We start from the raw sequence: 12500 nt of genomic DNA, 5'->3' as shown, positions 1-12500 counted from the left end.
ACAGACTCTTTCTCTCTCTTTCTCTCTAACTCTCTGTCTTTTCTCTCTATCTTTATCTCTCAGTGTGTCTTTCGGTTTATCTCATCATCTTTCTTGCTCTGTCTTTCTTTATCTGTCTACCCGTCTTGCTGATTCTCTCTCTCTGATTCACTCATTCATTTTTTTTTTCTTTCTCTTTTCTCTTACTGCTTTCCCTCTCCTTTTCTACCTCTTACTGTCTCTCTCTCTCTCTCTCTCTCTCTCTCTCTCTCTCTCTGTTACTCTCTCTCTCAGCCTGCTTGTCTTGCTCCTTCTACCTGTGTATCTCTCTCTCTCTCTCTCTCTCTCTCTCTCTCTCTCTCTCTCTCTCTCTCTCTCTCTCTCCCCATTGTGTGTCTCCCACTACCTCTCTCTCTTGTTCTTTCTCCATGTTTCTTTCTCTTTGTCTCTCTCTACCTGTCTCAATGTGTCTTTCTCTTCCTCTCTCTGTCTGTCTATCTGTCTGTCTACCTGTCTTTCTGATTCTTTCTCTGATTCTTTTTTAATTGCCTTTCTCTTTTCTCATACTGCTTTCCCTCTCCTTTTGCACCTCTCTCTCTCTCTCTCTCTCTCTCTCTCTCTCTCTCTCTCTCTGTGTGTGTCTCCCTCTACACCGCTATCTATTTCTCTCTCTTTCTCTCTCTCTCTCTCTCTCTCTCTCTCTCTGTGTGTCTCCCTCTACACCGCTATCTATTTCTCTCTCCCTCTCTCTCTTTCTATTTTTCTTCCTCCCTGTCTCTCTTTCTCTTTGTCTTTCTCTACCTGTCTCAATGTTGTGCTCTCTCTCTCTCTCTCTCTCTCTCTCTCTCTCTCTCTCTCTCTCGCTCTCTGTGTCTCCCTCTACACCGCTATCTATTTCTCTCTCTCTCTCTCTCTCTCTCTCTCTCTCTCTCTCTGTCTCCCTCTACACCGCTATCTATTTCTCTCTCCCTCTCTCTCTTTTTATTTTTCTTCCTCCCTGTCTCTCTTTCTCTTTGTCTTTCTCTACCTGTCTCAATGTTGTGCTCTCTCTCTCTCTCTCTCTCGCTCTCTCTCTCTCTCTCTCTCTCTCTCCACTGGCTCATCTTCTCTCTTGAACTCAGGTTCACTCTTTCCATTTCTCCTCACAATTATCATCAACTACATTTCTTCTCTTTGTTCTTTCTTAATAGTCCTCTGTCTCTCTCCTGCTCTCTCTCTTTCTCAAATGTCTCTTCTCTCTCCTTTCCCATCTTGTATTTTGCGCTCTATTGCACTCTCACTCCATCTTCATCTGTCTCTCACCACTTCCTAGTTCTCCACATCTTTGTTTTTTCTCTCATTCTTCTTTTTTTTTTTCTTTTCTTCTTCTTCTCACCTTTCATGATGGATTCACACTGACTCTTTTGAATCCATTTCAATCAGAACTGGACTGAAATATATATATATATATATTCACTGTCTTAGACATTTTAATAAAGGATTATATTTTTTAAAAATAATAATAATTCGACCTGTGTAAAGAGTGAATTTAATATGAACTAAACCTTGAAGATAGGTACTAACCACTGAACACTAACCCCGCCCCTAACCTTCACGGTGACTTTATCCATTGAAACTTTTCTTCTGAATGGAAATCTGCATAAGACCATGTTTCTTTGGTATCTCCTGCTCTCCTATTCTCTCCTCACTGGAGCAGAAGGCTCTAAAATCCAGACAACAGAAAATAAATAAAGGCAAACCGAACCAGAACGTTATTAGACACTGGTGAGGTCAGGTGTTAAGAGCGCAGACGCCGTACTGGGCCTCGGGGACGGCTGTTTTAAGAGCGGTACTAGATCTTAGAGCTTTTATTTACTTTCCTCCGCCTCGAGTAGCACGCTTTTTTAAAGACGTACGAGCGGGAGAACAGATCGTCAGCCGTTAAAAAGAGACCAAGAACGAGGGAGCTAAATACCCGGGGTAGCGACAGGACACGGAAGCCAATCTGTCCCTATCTCTCCCAGCTCGTAATTCCGATTTAACGGGAGACCAAGTGAGATATGGGTGCAATTATTTTCACCTGCCGAACCAAATTCAGACTTCGTAAAAGCTCGATTGTCTGAGAGGAAGCCCGGAGGCCCGTGTCATTGCGTTGTGTTGATGTATTTATTTATTTATTTTAATTGGAATGATGATACGGAGAGCATCGATTGTGTTATTATCTATTAAGTCATCAAGAACACCGTTAAGAGACCGGCTTGGAAGAAGAGCGATGGGTTATTGGATTATTGGCGGAGAGCCAAAGTGAATCGGTTGCGAATTGGAAGGAATGAAGATTCAGGATTTGCGAGGCGAGGTTAAGTCTGGAGCACGAATTTAATTATTTGTGTTTGAGCCATCAGCGGTTCCCAGATTCCAAATGAGATCTTCAATGAACGTCGCTTCATAATTACTGACAGGCAGGCCTGCGGAGTAACGAAACACGCGTGACGGCGTTGCGTAATCAGGATACCAAAAACCGGGGACTCTAATCCATTACAGTTACCTCAGAAAAACAAACTCATCAGATTACAGGTACATTTTGTAAAAAAAAATAATAAAAAATGGGAATACTATCAGGATTACAGTATTTTACTTTTAAAGTGCGCCTATTATGGATTTGAAACGTGCCTGATTTTGTTTTAAAGGTCTCATACGACAGATTTACATGCACACGAGGACAAAAAACACTTTATCGTGCCCGTCATTTAAACCGCAGCGTCACGAACGACTCGTTGAACGAGTCGACGTTCTAAATGATTCGTTCTAAACTCCTCCTTTCAGAGAGCATACTCTGCTCTGATTGGTCATATGTCCCAGTCTGCTGTGATCGGTCTACCGCTGTCGGCGTGTGTCGAAAAGGAAACGCCCACTACCGTAACGAGTTTCAGCTCCGTCTGTCGGCGAGCGGCCGATGAAGACGAGAGGCGGGAGACACGGTGGATCATCTTTCCGTGTCGATCAGAGAACGTGCAGAACGGCATTTTAAGACTCATTGTAAGACACGGAAAACCTTTCGTGACGTTTGTTCCAGAGAAATAGCGGGAGAAACGGATTTCGTTACCGGAACGGACCGTTTCAAGAAAGAGACTGTGAGAAAACAGGGCGATGGTCGAAAGTATAAAAAAGCGGTTCTACAAAGCGCTTTACACTGCGTCTCATTCACACGCACTCACACACCAATGCTAGCAGAGCTGCCATGCAAGGCGCTAACTTGCCATCGGGAGCGGCTCGGGGTTCAGCGTCTCACCCAAGGACACTTCGGTATGTGGAGTCACGTTGGCCAGGAATCGAACCTCCAGCCCTACGGTCAGTGGACAACCCGCTCTACCACCTGATCCACAGCTGCACAGTTTTGAAACAGTACTGCATTGTAGTAACCATGGCGATCACAAACATTTTCTCTCGCTCCGCTCAGCATCGTGTGCGGTCGGCTTAACTGTAACTGCAGTCCATCCATAAACGACGGATATTTTTAGAAACTGTGATTAGCATATTCATTGTTAGCACGTGCCGTCTCCTTCTTCTTCTTCTTCTTCTTTTTTTTTTTTTCTTTCGCTAGGTAAAGGCCTCTGCTGTGAGGTACAGAAAACTAGGACAAAAAGTGTCAAATCAGAGCAGTGGACCTTGTACTGGTCTGCGAAAGCCAGAGCGTAATTAGATTTCCGTCCTAACGAGGTACTTTCAGTTTTTAGACTTGGCTTGGGCGCAGACCAAATTAAAATCAAAGCTGACAACGAGCTCGCGCTGTTTACAAGTGGGTCAGTGATCGCACAGGCCCGTGAAGAGCGGTGAAGAGAATACGAATACGAAGCGGTACTCCGCTGGGAAAGTTTACGGCTCTCGTCTTATCTGACGCTATCGCTTTAAGACCGCTTTATAGACATGTTACGGTTAAGATCGCTGCTTATGAAATCATCAGCATTGCATGATTAAGCAAATGAACACGTTGTGCTTCTATTAAAACCTGTTCGAGCCTGGTTTAGGATTTATCGATTTGTAATTATGCCGTCGTGGCTGTGATTAAAAAGACTCGGTTGCACAGAGGTATAAATAAAAGATGTTTTTAAAAAAAAAAAAAAAAAAACACAGAGTTTGCTGACACACTGATTTCGATGATTAATAGCACAAAAAAAAAGTTCCTTAATGGTTCTTGGCAAAGCTTTTCTGGAAGAGACGTTCTGCGAGGTGATTAGGGTAAATAAGGATGCATTAGGAATATTTGAACAGTTCCTCCAGAGCTACAAGAACACTGTGGAGAACCTGGTTAGATATCTAACAGCTCATGGTTCTACAGTCGCACAGCTCTTATAGTTTGGCGAAGGGAATCGTCTTGAAGGGAATCGTCTTGAAGGGAATCGTCTTGAAGGGAATCGACTTGAAGGGAATCATCTTGAAGGGAATCGACTTGAAGGGAACCGACTTGAAGGGAACCGACTTGAAGGGAACCGACTTGAAGGGAATCGACTTGAAGGGAACCGACTTGCAGGGAATCGTCTTGAAGGGAATCGACTTGAAGGGAACCGTCTTGAAGGGAACCGTTTTGAAGGGTTTCGTCTTAAAGGGAATCGACTTGAAGGGAACCGTCTTGAAGGGAATCGTCTTGAAGGGAATCGACTTGAAGGGAATCGATTGAAGGGAATCGTCTTGTAGGGAATCGTCTTGTAGGGAATCGTCTTGTAGGGAATCGACTTGAAGGGAATCGTCTTGAAGGGAATCGTCTTGAAGGGAATCGTCTTGAAGAGAATCGACTCATTAATAGGCAAATCGGTGTTTTAGGGTTCTCTACGGAACCTAGACCGAGAAAATGATGATGCAAATATAGTTGTAGGGCTTTAAGAAAACTACATCCGAGTTCATATAAATCTAAAACAAGTGAGAATGGTTAATATTTGATAAAGATTCTGATTGGTCAGAAGGTGTTGATTCATTTCCACGAACGGCAGTGCAGGTTTCTATTAATGCGCTCGTCCTAATACCTGCATACCTCAAAGCAGACACTAATAACAAACCGATTTAATGAAAACATTTATGGAAGGAGTCTCCAGTCTCAGAGGTAAAGCTGTAGCATTAACATTCAGGACAGAAGATGTTACTTACTAACTTCAGGAGATATCCGTTCCGGAATATTTTGAATTCGGGAGCGTAATTGTGAAACAAAATCTGTTGTTAGATCTGTGTCTCTCTTATTTTCAATGTAGTGTAGGATTCAGCTATAGTGAGAGCCAGTGTGTGTGTGTGTGTGTGTGTGTGTGTGTGTTTTAGTACAGATTCATAGCCTTGTTATGGTTATGTTTTACAGTGTATATATGAGTGTCATAAAGTTTTCTCTTTGGGAAGAATGTATATGTGTGTGTGTGTGTGTGTGTGTGTGCGCTGTTAAAGTCCTTCGCTTCCCTGGTGAGATATTGCTGTCCCGAGCAGTTTTCTTATATTCTTCTCTCTCTCTGCCTCCATCCCCCTATGATGCTGCTCGGAGGTGCTGTCACTGCCAGGCCTTCCCTCGGTACAGGATCGCTCTCTCTCTCTCTCTCTCTCTCTCTCTCTCTCTCTCTCTCTCTCTCTCTCTCTCTCTCTGGGCAAATTGAATAAATCACAAAAGGGATCCACATGGCTGAGTATTCCCACTTCCTTGCTTGTCATCCTCTAGCTTCGAGCAAGAGACAGTGTGTGTGTGTGTGAGAGAGAGAGGGAAGCTGAGGATTCTGGGGATCTCGAGTCCTCTGGCTCTGGTGTCTTGCCTCCCTGCAGAATCACAGCGGCAGGAAAATTAAAGATGGCGTCCCTGGCGGCGATTACCGCTGACTGAGTCTCTGCGTCTACTGTTTAACGCTCGTCTCATTTACATAGCCGTCCTTTTTTTTTTTTTTTTTTTTCTCTTTTCCCCCCTCATGCTTGATTTTTGAACTCTTGATTTAAAAAGGTTGTTAAATAAATCACCCTCCTCTCATCCTATTAACCTGTGTGAGGGGGAGAAAAATCTAACACACAGAAAACACACACACACACACACACGCACAAAGTACGCTCTGCTGAGTCTAATTTCTCCCACTGCGTTTCCTAATCAGAGCTACAACTTCAAAGTTAAAAGAAGCAATTTATTCCCAACAAGCTGGAGGGCTGAATTTTAAAATCATTATATTTACATGGACACGTTTTTTTTTTTTTTTTTTTTAAATATTAACCCCACTTGGCCTACATCACGAGCTTTATTGTTCAATTATGATTCTTGGCTCAGAGCAAATAATCAGAACTGCACAACCAGTCGACGTTATTTCGTCGTCGCGATGCTTTTCGGCATCAACTGGACCCTGATCTTTTTTTTTCTTTTCTTTTTTTTTTTTTTTTTGGCTCGATGGTACGCGAGTGACCTAAAACGAACTGTCCTTAGTCTTAATAGACCTCTGCAATCATTTTCAGAATGGACGACACGCCATGCATCGTGAGTAATAACATTAAAGACGTGTCGGCGATACGATTTGTCACCGCTAGTAGCTCTGAAAGGAACAATCTGGCAACACAGGCGTTTAGCACAACAATTGCTCGCTCTAGATAACAGCTCAAGACCGTCGGACATTCATTATTATGACCAGCAGGGGGGGGGGGGGGGGGGGGGAATAATAATCAAAAGGCAGATAGCTTTGGTATTAATTCCTTTTATTTTTTTCATGAAAAACTATGAAAGATTTTAAATAAATAAATAAGTGAAAGATAGGAGGCTTTTTTTTTTTCCTTACAGTTTATCCACTAAAATAATAATAATCAAATAAAATAAAATAAATAAATAAATAAAACTTCAGCTACGGTTCACCATAGTTCTAACTGTCCACTAGAATTAAAAAAACGTCAAAAACGTCAAATAATAAAGATAAATAAATAAAATAGCGTGATATCGTCCTGAGTTAGTTACAGTGTCTGAATTTAAACCCTCTTGAACTTTTGCACAGTGAAGCATGGTGGTGGTAGCTTAGCATGACCCTTGACCTCTCGGTCGCTTGGCAGCCGCTTGGCAGAGCCGCAGCTACAGCATGTGACGTTCTGCTAATGGATTTAAAGAATATAACCAAACCCTGACCGACACTTTTCCAGAACTTTTTCCTGGATTTGTTTTGGTCTTCAACTCCCTTGGTCTTCATGATGCCGTTTCTTTACTCATGTTCTCTAACGAATTCTTCCAGGACCAGGTATGTTTACCATGAGATCACTGGAATTTCACTCATTCAAATCGGTCGCACCAGGACTAATTTGATCGCTTTCAGAGCAACAGGGGGTGAATACTTATGCGAGGTGCTGCGTTGAGTTCTCTGGAGTTTCAGCATATAGATCTCCTCGGTTCTCCGGCTGTGCTCTGTTCTGTAAAGACATTGTTAGGAGATAAGGGCGCTATGAGGAGATAAGGAAAGAGAAAATAAGGACAATCGCTCCTCGCGCTGATCCTCATCCAGATGAAGACGAGTGTCTGAGCGTGAGGGTCATGCAGTTAGCTCCGGTCAGCGCGGCAGAGACGGGATGAAGTACAAATCGGCAGTCATCTCCGGAGGAGATCATTTTGTCGTCCGAGGTGGCAGGTGAACGTTTTCACATTACTGCCAAGTCCCTTAACGGCTTTCTTGTAATTGCTTTCAAAATTGCAGCGTTTTTTTTTTTTTTTTTTCCCGCCGCACGTCGGCGTTTATAAACCGGATCGAATCGAAACGTAGGAAAGTACCCGTGAAGTAATGGCGAACACGAGCCCGAGGGCGCGTCAGCAGGGACAGCTCGGTGAATCCCACGAAAGATGAACAGTCTCTACACTGAGGCTCTTGTTTACACTAGCGCGTTCTGGTTTTAAAAACGAAAAACGATCCTCATCCACGCTGGCGTTTTCACCGTGTTTCTGAAACGATCTCCGTCCACGCTACACCACCGAATACGCACGTATTCGTGCCTTATTCCTTATGTCGTTAAAAGTGTTGTAGTTAAGTGTAAAGACCGAGATTTTATTTATTTTTTTAATATATTTTATTTGTTTGTTTTGAAAGAAAAATAACAGCAAGACAGTGAGCACATGTGGCGTTTGAATGGAAACATGGATATGTACTTTGATGTTATATTAATACACAAAAAAATAAGCATTTTCAAAATTACAAGACAAATTCAACCAAAAATGTACTAAATTATACAATAATAATAATAATAATAATAATAATAATAATAATAATAATAACAATACCTTTATTATTATTTGTAGTAGTAGTACTATTATTATTATTATTATCATTATTATTATTACTATTATTATTGTTGTTGTTGTTGTTGTTGCTATTATTTTTATGCATATTATTTATTATTTATGCTTTTTTATTATTCATCAATAATAATGTTAATTTTTTTCTCACTACTAATTTCTTCTTATTTTTATTTTTTTTAAATAATCTCTTCATTATTTTCCCTTTTTTTTTAAAAAAAAAAAAAAGAAAAGAAAAACTTGTTGCTTCTGAGAATAATCCTCAAACCCAACACACCAACCCTCTTGTTGCTATAATTATCTTCTATATTTTGTCTCAATGCCATGGAAACGATAATGTCCATCATTTAGCACGCCATAACGTTTTCTTTTTTAAGGAGTGCAAAAAAAAAAAAAAAAAAGAAAGAAAAAAAAACACCACAGCATGCCCTTTCCTGAGACGAAACGCTAGCTCAGTCCTGCGCCTCGGCTAGCCGGCTTGTCAGGTATTGATGGCTTTAAATCCGCTATAAAGGCCAGCCACTAAACCTTTTGTGCACTAAAGCATTGTCTCGGAGTCTGCCTCGCGAGTTATTAATCTCATTCATTTTCTATAAAAGGTCCCTTTGGAAATGTTACAGTACCGTGTGATACGCTATGTCCCGGCGATCGCTCCTATTCTTCCTCTCTTTCCACAATACACACTCTGATATACGGTATATTACAGGTTTCTTTACGATCCGACCGGTCCGAGTGAAGTTCCGTGATTATGAATCGCGCGCTTCCGGAATAATCTTTAACCCATGACGCTAATGGACTGAGTTTACCGAGTTGAATGAAGGAAGAGTCGAGGTTTGCACGAGGGACAAATGCAATTTTCATACGCGATGACCTTTCAGGAAATGTGCCGAATTAATCTCTGTTCGTTTTATACTCTAACCCACAATCTGCACTCTGAGGAGAAGAAAGAAAAAGATTAGCATTTTAAAAGTAGCACTGATTTGGAAATACAGAGTCTGATTAAAAACCTGGTTTAAGGGTTATAATCTCCCCGGCTACATTAATGCTGTACTGTATTGTTATCTTTTTTCTTTTTTTTTTATAACAGTATTTTGATTTGAATAAATAAGTACATACCTCAAACATACCTTATATATACAGTGTGTGTGTATATATATATATATATATATATATATATATATATATATATATATATACTTTATTAGCATTATTTTTCTAAGAATAAATCGATACACACCTCAAAAATAGAACCTAATAATCCATGTATTGAAGTAATAGTATTATTTAATATCATTGACTTTCATTTTAAATCATTAAATTGCGATTCTCAATCAGAATAACGTCTGCTGAAGGTCTGAATGTCAGAGACGGAAAATGATCTACGGATTATACGATCCGGAACATATCGCATTTCGGCATTTCTGAGCTCACCGTCTGACCTGCATGTACGGGTTAGCCGTAGCCGTTAGCCATTAGCTAGACGGACCACCGTTTAAGCCATCGTTTTTGACCATCGATCAAAAATCAGTGCCCAGGTAAACATGGGGATTAGTCAGAGAAGCAAGCAAGTCGGTAACTCTCACCATGATGCTTCCACCACCGTGCTTCACTGCGAGGAACGTCCCGAACATGTGTAACAAATGCAAGTCATATCGCTCTATTAAGGATGGCGGAACAGCTTCGAGCTATCAGTTCATTCAGGAAGTGCACGTTGGTGCTGTAAGTCTCATTCACCTGAGCTCTTATGTGCCATAATGGTGAGAGATGATGCCAAGTGAAATGAAGATAAGAGTGGGCCGGAGAGGACATCGTGGCAGAGTGAGAGAAGAACATATCAGCGTCCAGACCCTTTATGGCTCCTGGGAGAGCTCGGCCCCTCTACATCTCTCACTTTAATTGAACTCGTGATGCATCGCCAACCTCAGGGAGCAGCACCGCCGCCTGCTAATGGAGGCGGCAGATAAATAGTCGGCCTCAAAGTTCTTTCCTTTTTTTTTGTTATCTTTTTATTTATTTATTTATTTATTTTCATTCCGACCCGGCGAGACAATGGAAAAAGGGAGGGTTATTTATACGTTTTATGGCTCTCCGGTGGCGCAAATGGTGCAGAACGTGTTCAGGTGGGTCAGGAGAGCTCCCACGAGGCTCTGAATTTCAGCAGGATGGCCCGTCTCCGTCTTCCCGCTCCGCCGTGTTCTCTCGTCTCGTTCTTATTACCTGATATTGACCCAGTTATAAAATTACAGCCAGAGAAACGAGAAGCCGTTCGTTCTCAGAGCCGTCCTTTATGATTATCATATGGTGAGAACCTTGGCGAAGGAATTCTTTTAGGAAGCTATGTTTTTAATAATTCATTAAAAATGTGTGGGTGTTGTCGTGTTTTGTTTTTCCGTAATATTGCAGTACGTTACTTAACGGAGGTCACGGTCAGGTACGTGCAGTACGAAGAACGCTGAATTCGTCTGCCAGGGCTGGGATATAAAACAAACACAAAGAAATGAAATGTAGAACTTATCACATTTATTTGTATTTGTTTGTTTGTTTGTTTTTACATTCCGATTCATTTGACATGCAGCCCCAGTTGCCTAAAAATGTCAAATCTCAGGGATATATATATATATATATATATATACACACACTTTAACATACGCCCACCCAAATACTGCATAAATAGATTCAGGAATTAATTAATGAATTATTTAACAGAAAAAAATAAAGAAATATGGAAATGAAGCAATATGTCTCATACGACCGAAAACTTTTAAGTCAGTTTACTAACTCCAGATTCTAATCCTTAACATTGAAAAGGTTCAATTAATATATGCTTGTTTGTTTTCTTTATTCATTTGTTGGTTTGTTTAGCTAGTTAGTTTGTTAATTCTTATTTATTTATTTGTTTGTCATTCATTCATTCATTCATTCATGTTTGTTTACTTAGTCAGTTAGTTTATTAAGTAGTTAGTTAGTAAGTTAGTCAGGTAGTTAGTTTAATGAGTAGTTAGTTAGCTGGTTAATTAGTTAGTTTATTAAATAGTTGGTCAGTTAGTTAGTTAGTTGGTTCTATTAAGTAGTTAGTTAGTTTACTAAGTAGTTAGTTAGTTAGTTGGTTTGTTGGATGGTTAGTTAGTTGGTTCGTTAGTTAGTTAGTCAGTTTATTAAGTGGTTAGTTGGTTAGTTGGTTTATAAAGTAGTTGGTTAGTTGGTTAGTTAGTTGGCTGGTTAGTTAGTTAATTAGTCAGTTTATTATGTGGTTAGTTGGTTAGTTGGTTTATTAAGCAGTTGGTTGGTTAGTTAGTTGGTTGGTTGGTTGGTTTGTTAGTTGGTTAGTTAGTTGGTTAGTTATGCAGTTAGTTGGGATGACTGAACCGAGATCCACCTTGTCAGGTATAACTCTTACACCTAAACCAAATCCTAAGTGTGTGAATTATATCCTGACTCCATGTGTTCACCACACAGGGTATAACAGCATCGTAACAGTCTCGTAGACCCTGCAGTATGTCTAATAGAATGTCTAATATGTCTAATTTAAGCAATTTACATATATATATATATATATATATATATATATATATATATATATATATATATATATATATATATATATATATATATATATATTCTCAATGTATTAATTACCTACACGGAATCTTTAAAGTGCACCTATTATGTTTTTTTTCAAATATTCCCTTCCATGCAGTGTGTTATATACAGAGCTGTTTGTGAATGTAAAAAGTCTGCAAAGTTTCAAGAATCAAAGCGCACGACAAACGGAGTCATCGACTCCCAAAAGAAGGAACCGATTCTGAACAGCTGAATCGAGTCGTTAGTGATTCCAGACTTTACTTCCTGTACTACCCTACGTAGGTTCATAACAAAAAGCCCCGCCTCTGGTCTTCATCACCTGCTCGCTGGCAGACGGAGCTGAAACTCGTTACGGTAGTGGGCGTTTCCTTTTCGAAACACGCTGACAGCGCTAGACCAGTCACAACAGACTGGGACGTCTGACCAATCGGAGCAGAGTATGCTCTCTGAAAGGAGTTCAGAACGAATCATTTAGAACGGATCATTTAACGAGTCGTTTGTCTCACTGCGGGGGAAACGGTAACGCTGCAGTTTAAATGACGAGCACGTTAAAGTGTTTTTTGTCCTCGGATGCGTGTAAATCTATCGTATGAGGCCTTTAAAACAAAACTATGCACGTTTCAAAACCATAATAGGTGCGCTTTAATATCTGAGCAGAAATTCTTTAAACTAAGTAAGACATTTGGAATAATGT

General features: G+C 40.5%; 1 protein-coding gene across 2 annotated transcripts in view; it reads left to right on the top strand.

The window, feature by feature from the left end:
• The window catches only part of LOC108260352 (astrotactin-2), a 345742-nt gene that overhangs the window by 142926 nt on the left and 190316 nt on the right, over nucleotides 1–12500 (top strand). The window lies entirely within an intron of this gene.

Source organism: Ictalurus punctatus, chromosome 28, assembly GCF_001660625.3.
Source record: "Ictalurus punctatus breed USDA103 chromosome 28, Coco_2.0, whole genome shotgun sequence".
NCBI classification, from domain to species: Eukaryota; Metazoa; Chordata; class Actinopteri; order Siluriformes; family Ictaluridae; genus Ictalurus; species Ictalurus punctatus.
This window is presented reverse-complemented; position numbering and strand designations above follow the sequence as displayed.